Source organism: Mastomys coucha, unplaced genomic scaffold, assembly GCF_008632895.1.
Source record: "Mastomys coucha isolate ucsf_1 unplaced genomic scaffold, UCSF_Mcou_1 pScaffold4, whole genome shotgun sequence".
Classification (NCBI taxonomy): Eukaryota; Metazoa; Chordata; class Mammalia; order Rodentia; family Muridae; genus Mastomys; species Mastomys coucha.
The window spans coordinates 44393019-44400840 of NW_022196910.1; the positions used below are offsets into that span (position 1 = coordinate 44393019).

Below are 7822 nucleotides of genomic sequence, written 5' to 3' on the forward strand. Positions count from 1 at the left end.
GAACTCCTCTGGCCAGCATGGTCACAAGATCGACCCCGGTACCGGCCTATCCCAAATAAACCTCATGTAATTGCAGCAAGTTCCATACTTGTGAGTTATTGGGTGGTCGCATCATCCCGAGAGTTGAGTAAGGATCTCCACAGTTCTGGGGGTCTTTCAACTTCATGTATGGGAACCCCACTGGTGCTTCACCCAAGAGCCACAGAAAGAACTATTTCCTCTAATTCTCACTTTGTTCTTTCTTACTCTAAGCTAGCAAGTTCTTGTATCTGTCCCCTCTCTTCCTGGTACCTAGTCCTGCCTGTTGGCATATATTTTTCACAGCCTATTTTAATAAGGGTTCAACCTCCTCTCTAGCCCACCACCCACCAGAGGTAGTGAAAAAGAAAGGTTATTTGGATATGGGGGAAGTGGACCTGTTTAGAAATAGTTCTTTGGGATGATTCCAATATTCATTGTTCATTGTCCAATCCACTAGCAAACACCAAATATGAACCAGCAGCTGCAGTCCACTCCTCTTGGCAGATACCACACACAAATCAGCAACATCAGTTCAACCCAGGAGAACTTAAGACTCACCAACCAGCCCAAGTCTGCAGGAATCTCATGAGACATTGTTTGGTGAGTTTCTTTCTACAATGTCACCACAGTGAATCTTAGCAATGCAATGTAAGGTGGACCAATACATGTGTGTGGTCAGTGAAGAATAGTGAGGCAGAGCAAAGCAAACCAATGCTCCAGATCTCACTCTCTATAGGGTCATATTTATATTCCTGCTGAATATCACATGTCCTTATAGTTGTCTGCTATAGGAAAACATCTTTTTACCTGTGTCCGAAAAACATACTTTCACATGTCTGGTTTAACAAAATATTCTTGAGCCTGTATGCCCCAGCAAAATGTCATTTAACATTACTGATTTCCAAAGAAACCAGAAGTTTCATCTTTCAATCACCTGTAGTCATAACTCTTAGATAAGGATGACAATTGATAAAGAAAGGTACTGAAATGTGTTCCAGTTAAGCAGGTGCTTTTGTTAATGTTGGCCATCACAACAGGAAATCTATCTCAGGGCCAGACAGAAGGACAAGTGTAGGAAACAGACAGAAGTCATTATTTTTACAAGGAACTGGCAGTCCTTTTCCTGAGGGAGTGGATGTTCTATGATACATGGTAGAAATGAGGCCATAACTCAAGAAGCGTGTGGACAGACATCAGGGCTGTGCCTGCGGGCAGAGGCAAAGATAAAGTATTATTTCTCTTACATTGTTGTTACAGCTTAAGAGGACTTGAGACCTAAGCTGCAGGAAAGGTGGGACTGCCCAGTCTGTAAGGTGACCGCATTAAGAGAAGCTCCAATAGAAAAAGGGAGGAACTTGGAGAATGTTTAAATAGCAGGCATGCTTTCTCTAGTCAGCCAGCAGCTGATCCAGCTACCGGTCACCATGAAGGCTCTCCTGACTCTGGGGCTCTTCCTGCTCTCTGTCACTGTCCAGGCCAAGGTCTTTAAAAGCTACGAGTTGGCCAGAACTTTGAAAACAGATGGAATGGAGTCTGCCTGGCAGACTGTAAGTCACTTCTTCTTGATGCCTCCAGCTAAGCTTTCAGAAAAGGGACAAGGGAGCAGTGAGTAACTAGAGAGGAAGCTGCATCATACGCTCTCATGGTTGTTCCCTGTGTGAATGAGTTCATTTGAATAAAAGCATCAGTTTTTGTCGTTTGAATCAGAGATGCTGGGGTGAGGACTTAGAAGGGACGTTGTGTGCCATGCTAAGGCAATAGGACCTGAGGTGCCCATGGACTGTCACTGGGTTTTCCAGTTGCTTCAGACTCAGCAACCCATGAGAAAGGGGGCTGAGAACAGATGGGAGACTCAGTCATTCAGACTTGGGATCTGAGATCCTGGACTGACATGGTACTTCACTTCTCTTACCATGGTGTGCAATTTTTGAGATACATTTTTGACCTTTCTACAGAGGGCAGAGGGACCTTACTTGCCTAGTTGCTGTATAAATGAGGTCCTCAGAAACTGAGTATTTTGACCTTTATTTTATAATCTTCAGTTATGTCTTCATTTACATAGGCTGTCTCCATTTGTCCTTTATAGAATGAAACAGGTTTTTAAAAATATTTATTTATTTTATGTAAATGAGTGTTCTATCGGCATGTAAACGTACATGCCAGAAGAGGGCATCAGATCACATTATAGATGGTTGTGAGCCACCATTTGATTCTGAGGATTGAACTCAGGACCTCTGGAAGAACAGCCAGTGCTCTCAATGGCTGAGTCATCTCTCCACTGACAACACACATGTCTATGTCCTATTAACCTTTCTTTTCCACTACCTGTGGTGGATGGTGGGCTAGAGGGGAGGTTGATCCTTTATTAAAGCAGGTTGAGAAAAATATACCCCTACACAGACACTTGGAAAATAATTCCTTGTATTCACTGCTCACTGCCAGAGAGAAAGCTGGCTGCATCTGACCTGAAGTGGTTCTATAACTGTCCTTGTCATTCCTTGCCCGTGTCTTTCAGTTCTGAAGCAGGATGACATCATTCAAGCCATACAAAATTCAAGCAGGGTTGGGAGGCATCCCTCAGGCATTCGAGCATGGTATGTTAGAACACTGGAAGGGGAACAGCTGGCTCTGTTTGATATAAGCAGGCCTAAGGCCTAAGTGTCATTCTGAGAACTGTGGGTGCAGCTGGGGACTTTTCCTACACCATCGTTTTCAGGGAATTTCTCCAGCTTGTGAGAGCCTCCCTCCCCCATATACCTATTTCCTTCTCAGGCCTGCAGAGCAGTTTTAGCATCAGCTGACTGTACAGTTCACAGGATGCAACATCGCTCATGAGCATCCTGTGCTCTGCTGAGGAGGCAGAGCATCAAACTGCCATGTGGACACAGCTCCAGAGTCAGTAGGGGCTTCTGGGTGCAGGTATAGCCTGTGTGTCACCCTAGCTCTTGGCCCAGAACCCAATCTCCTTTAGTGACACACTCACAATATATCCCCTCACAAGGTCTGAGTGTGTGTGTGACACAGGAGACAGATTCTAACCATTTATCCCCATGTCTCTTTCCTCCACAGGGTGGCATGGCTAGCAAACTGTCCCAGTGTATTCGGAACTTAAGTAGCTTCATGCATACTACTTTGAGACAGGTGAGCTTGTGTCAGCAAATACCCACAGGAGCAAATCTAATCTCCTAGTGAACAAGTACAAAGAGCATTAAATGATTTTCAATGCACAGGTTGTCTTTTCTTTACTCTGAAATGGTATGTCTGGGGGAAACTGTTTATGTGTTGGAAAAAAATCAACTTGGCAGTCTTACCTACACTTATATCCTACCTACACTTAACTGTATAACATATATTGCACAACCTCCCCATCCCCCCACACACACTTCACAGAGAAATGAAAAAATTTTAAATTTAAATCATTTTTTTATGTTTATGAGTATTTTCCTGCAGGTATGTGTGTGTATCAGGCACATGCCTCATGTCTCCAGGGTCCAGAAGAAGGTAATAGGTCTCCTAGGACTGGGTTTAGAATGCTATGTGCTGCATATGGGTGCTGAGAATTGAACCTCAGTCCATAGCAGTCGGTGTTCATAACCGATAAGTCATCTCTTCTCTTCCTTAGCTTTTTTTTTTTTCTTTCAAAAAACATCAGGGAGGACTAGCTTCACTCTGTCATGGTCATGTCTGAAATGTTCACATGGCGATTATTACCCAGATGATGTCGTTCTGAGGCAGAAGGCGATGCTAATTTTGCTTCCCCAAGAGGGGATGTCTAGGAAGAGGAGTGAATCGTGTACTCAGGTGACTTCATGTGAAACTTCTCCTAAGGAATAAATATTTCAAGGAACCAATCACTGGGTGAGTAGGCAGGACTTCCGGGTCAGAGAAAGGGATGGTGGGAGAGGGAGGGGAGATGAACATGGAGGCCAAAATGTAGGTAGCAGAGGTCCCGGTTCAGGTGGCAGATCTATTGGGAATTAACCAGAGGATTTAACTTAGAATGGCATACAAACTTGGATGCTAGTTGATGCGCCTAGCGATTGTGTTACCTGTTGATTCTGAACTAGGTTTGTGTAGTGTCTTCCTTCACCCAGCTACCCAACTGGGTTCCAGAGAGAAAGGTACGGTAGCAAAGCGTCGGTTTGCAAAAAGTGTGCCCCAAAAGGCTGTGGGAATTTGGAAACGTGGGGCTGGCGTAGCAACGACCCTCCATGGGAACTTAGCGAGCCGGGTGGAGTGATTTCAGAGTTCAATGTCGGAAAGTCTGCTGAGATGAGAGCAGGCCAACCTGCCCACCAGTGCCCTGAGGCGGCATAGCATTGCTTTTTTAATGTTTCACACTACAGTCAGGGCCTGTCCAGTGTCGTCTGTAGCTACATGCTGTTCAGGAGAGGACGTTTGCCTTTGTTCTGGGCCCAAATAGGAGAGATAAACACAATTAATCTTAGTCCTTTAGTAAATGTGTTCTCATGCATAAACACGGTGGTCGCTTGGTTGAGGTGTCCCCTGTAAATCTCCAGCATTTGAATCCTTGCTCCCCAGTTGGTGGTAGTTTGGGGAACACTGGGAGGTATGGCCTTGCTGAAGGAGATAAGTCACTTGGGGTGGGCTTTGAAGTTTTAAAGGACTATACCACTTCAAGTTAGTGCTCTCTGCCTCCTACTTGTAGATTGAGATAGAGCCCTCTGCTGCTGCTCCAGCTACCTACCACCATGCCTTTGCCCTGCCATCATGGACTCAAGTCCTCTGGAAAGTGTAAAAGTAATTTTTAGTCTCCAGATCTAACTGCCCTCCTGGAGGCTTACTGCTGAGTAAGTTCACCCTAGCTGGCTCTTTCTGAACTCTTGACTGGCTGGTTCAACTCAGGTGTTCTGGTTCAAACTCCTCTCTAAGCTGATTCAATCTGGCTTCTCTCAGCTTCTCACTAAATTGCTTTCCTTGGCCTTAAACGAACCCTGGCAATTTGTTCTAATCTTCTGGCTCCTTATTCTCGGCCTTCAGCTGCCTCTGCTGCCCTGCACTGAACTGCCTGAAGTCACGAATGAACTCAACTCTACTGCACTGCACTCACTGAATTGCACTCACCAAACTGCACTGATCTCAGTGACCTTACCGATCTCACTGACCTCACCACACTGTACTCACTGCATTGCACTCATTGCACTGCACTCACTGCACTGCATTCACCACACTGGGCTCCACTTCCCACACTGTACTCACCTCACTGCACTCACCACACTGAGTTGCACTTGTCACACTGTATTCATCACATTGCACTTAACCTCACAGTACTCACCAAACTGCATGAGCTGCACTAACTGAAGGGAACTGAACTCAACTGAATGAACAGCGTTGACTCTCTCTCTCTCTGCAGTGTTCTTAAATAGCTTTTCTCCTGAGAGTTGTGCAAATCCTGTCTCTGAATCACTCTGTTAAGTCTTTCTCTGATTTGTCATTTTGTCTGCCCCTCAGCCCTGTAGTCCCTAGGCAATGCTCTACAAAATCTATCAAAGCTGAGTGGCCAGCCCGTCCTTTCTGCCCCACCTATGTTGGCAGTAAGATGCCCTGCAGGACATGTCAAAAATGGTGTCTCTTGTCAAAATGGCAGCATCAGGACATCTCCTCAGCCTGGAGCCAACACAGGAGCTGTCCACAGTGGCAACATCTTTCCTTCCTCAGCTTTTGTGAAACACCACTGCAGGAGCTGTCCCACAGGAGCTGTCCACTGTGGCAGGCTTCCTCTCCAGTCTCCCTCCTGCCCCCAACCCTGGGCAGTTCCACAGAGATGGTGCCTCACCAAAAACCTGCTGTAGCTGGAAAGGACGTCCTACCATAACATATGGGCCCAATGCAGGGGAGGGGGTTTGTGAAAAAAAGCTACCAATCTCTGAGCAGGAAAACCCACCAATCCCTGAGCTCCCCAAGCTCAGGACTTGAAATCCCAACAATCCTCAATCTGGAAGTCTCTGCCCTGAGAAGCTCCACCCCCTCTGAAATCCTGTATAGGTACTGCCTCTTTGTCCCAATCCCTGCTGTCTGCTCCCAGGGGCAGAGGCAGCCACCCTGGATTCATCTCTTCATACCCTGGATCTTACAATGAATCTTTTTCATGAGATTTGCTGCCTGGTGTGACTCTCTCATCAGAAGAAGAAGAAGAAAAAAATACAAGCAATACTGAGAAGAAGCTAAGAGAAGGGGCTGTGCTGAGGCACTGGGTTCCCTCCCCTGGGAGCTGCAACACCTATGCTGAGCAGGCCTCTCAGAGCTTCGAGCTTCCTGGGTTTCCAGTCTCAGGATTCTCTCCTTCTGGGTCAGTGTCACACCTCAGATCTGTGTGGCTCCTAGCTCCCGTGTCTCAGGATGCCCTTCCACTGGGACACCTGTTCCTGCCACAGCTGTGTGGTTCCTGCAATTCTGAGTCCCAGGGTACCCTCCCACCCAAGCAGAAACACAAGTCAGACCACGCAGACCCAGAAGGTCTTGGGATATGATCAGAATAGTCATGTTGCTCTATAGGAAAAGTAGGGCAAATTTAACCCGGTTTTATAAGTTCTCTTGGCCATGGTACATCGCATCAACAGAAAGGTGACTAGTATAAGCAGGAGGGTTTCCTTTGTGTTGTCTGGTCATTTATCATAGTGGCCCCCTTTCTTGATCTCTCTGGGGCATTCATTGTAATTCTGTTTTGCTTGTCCTGTTCCCTCTGGGTCCCTTCTCTTCTGTTTTGTTATTGCAGGCAGTAGCTACTGTCCAATATCTGGCATAAAACCTTAATCACCAAGGAAGTGAACAGGAGTCTGTGATCAGGCTGAGTGGCAGCTGAGCAGAACTGGCTGTTCTACTGTGAGCCTAGGAGTCTGTGATTGGGGTGAGAGGCAGCCAAGCAGAGCTGGCCATTTTACTGTGAGCCCCACTATTTGCAGCATGGTGCACTTTTTCTTGCTTCAGAAGTGTATTTCAGGGAAGAATCCTGCTGGCTCCTGCCTGGGAGAAAACTGTGTCAAACACGAAGAAGGCCTGGCTGAAATCCATGTTTGCTGACATCTGTAATCCTAGATCTGATGATGAGATGAGAAAGTTGCCTTAAATTCGAAGATATCTGGAATACAAAATGAACCCTAGGATTTTCAGCCTGTGCTACAAAGTGAATCCTGGCCTCAGAAAACACCAGCGACAGACTGGAGAGATGGCTTAGCAGCTCAGAGCACTGGCAGCTTTTCCAGAGGACCCAGGCTCTGAGCATCCACGGGGTGGTCCACACTCACCTGTAAGTCCAGTCCCAGGAGACTTGCACCTCTTTTAGCCTCTTCTGGCACGAGGCCTGCAAGTAGTACACAGATATACATACAGGGAAAACACTCAATACACATAGAAGAAAAAAGCAGAAATAATAAACACAAATAAACTAAAATCTAATATGTATGATGGTTTATATATGCTTGGGTAAGGGAGTAGCACTATTAGGAGGTGTGGCCCTGTTAGAGTAGGTGTGTCACATTGGGCACAGGCTTTAATACCTTAGTCCTAGTGGCCTGGGAGTCTTCTCCTAGCAGCCTCCAGATAAAGATGTAGCACCCTCAGCTGGGTCTACTGGGCCAGTGAGCAATGATGAGAACCCCCAGGAAACAGAAAGTTTGATCCAGAAATATTATTAGGAAAAACTAGAAGACATATGTACGATAAAAAAGATAAAGGATGGGCAGGTAGAACAGTTTGGACCTGGTGAGGGGGCAGTTGGATTAGTGAACTGACCTTTCCAGGAAAGACTGGAACACACTGACTTGATGCCCTGGCACTGCCT

General features: G+C 46.3%; 2 long non-coding RNA genes across 3 annotated transcripts in view; both read left to right on the plus strand.

Annotated features, from left to right (window-relative positions):
- The window catches only part of LOC116076110, a 4130-nt gene extending 356 nt beyond the window's left edge, over positions 1-3774 (plus strand). The window contains exons 1-5 of one of the 2 annotated variants that reach the window (XR_004112818.1): positions 72-90; positions 479-621; positions 2537-2615; positions 3091-3162; positions 3674-3774. This is a non-coding gene — a long non-coding RNA (uncharacterized LOC116076110). Of the gene's footprint in view, positions 1-71; positions 91-478; positions 622-2536; positions 2616-3090; positions 3163-3673 lie in introns of those variants that run through there. The other variant, XR_004112817.1, reaches the window with a different exon arrangement.
- Positions 3775-3903: 129 nt separating this feature from the next.
- LOC116076111 lies at positions 3904-7432 on the plus strand. The gene is made up of 3 exons (XR_004112819.1): positions 3904-4142; positions 4691-4832; positions 5494-7432. It is a non-coding gene; the product is annotated as an uncharacterized LOC116076111 (long non-coding RNA).
- Positions 7433-7822: the final 390 nt, after the last annotated feature.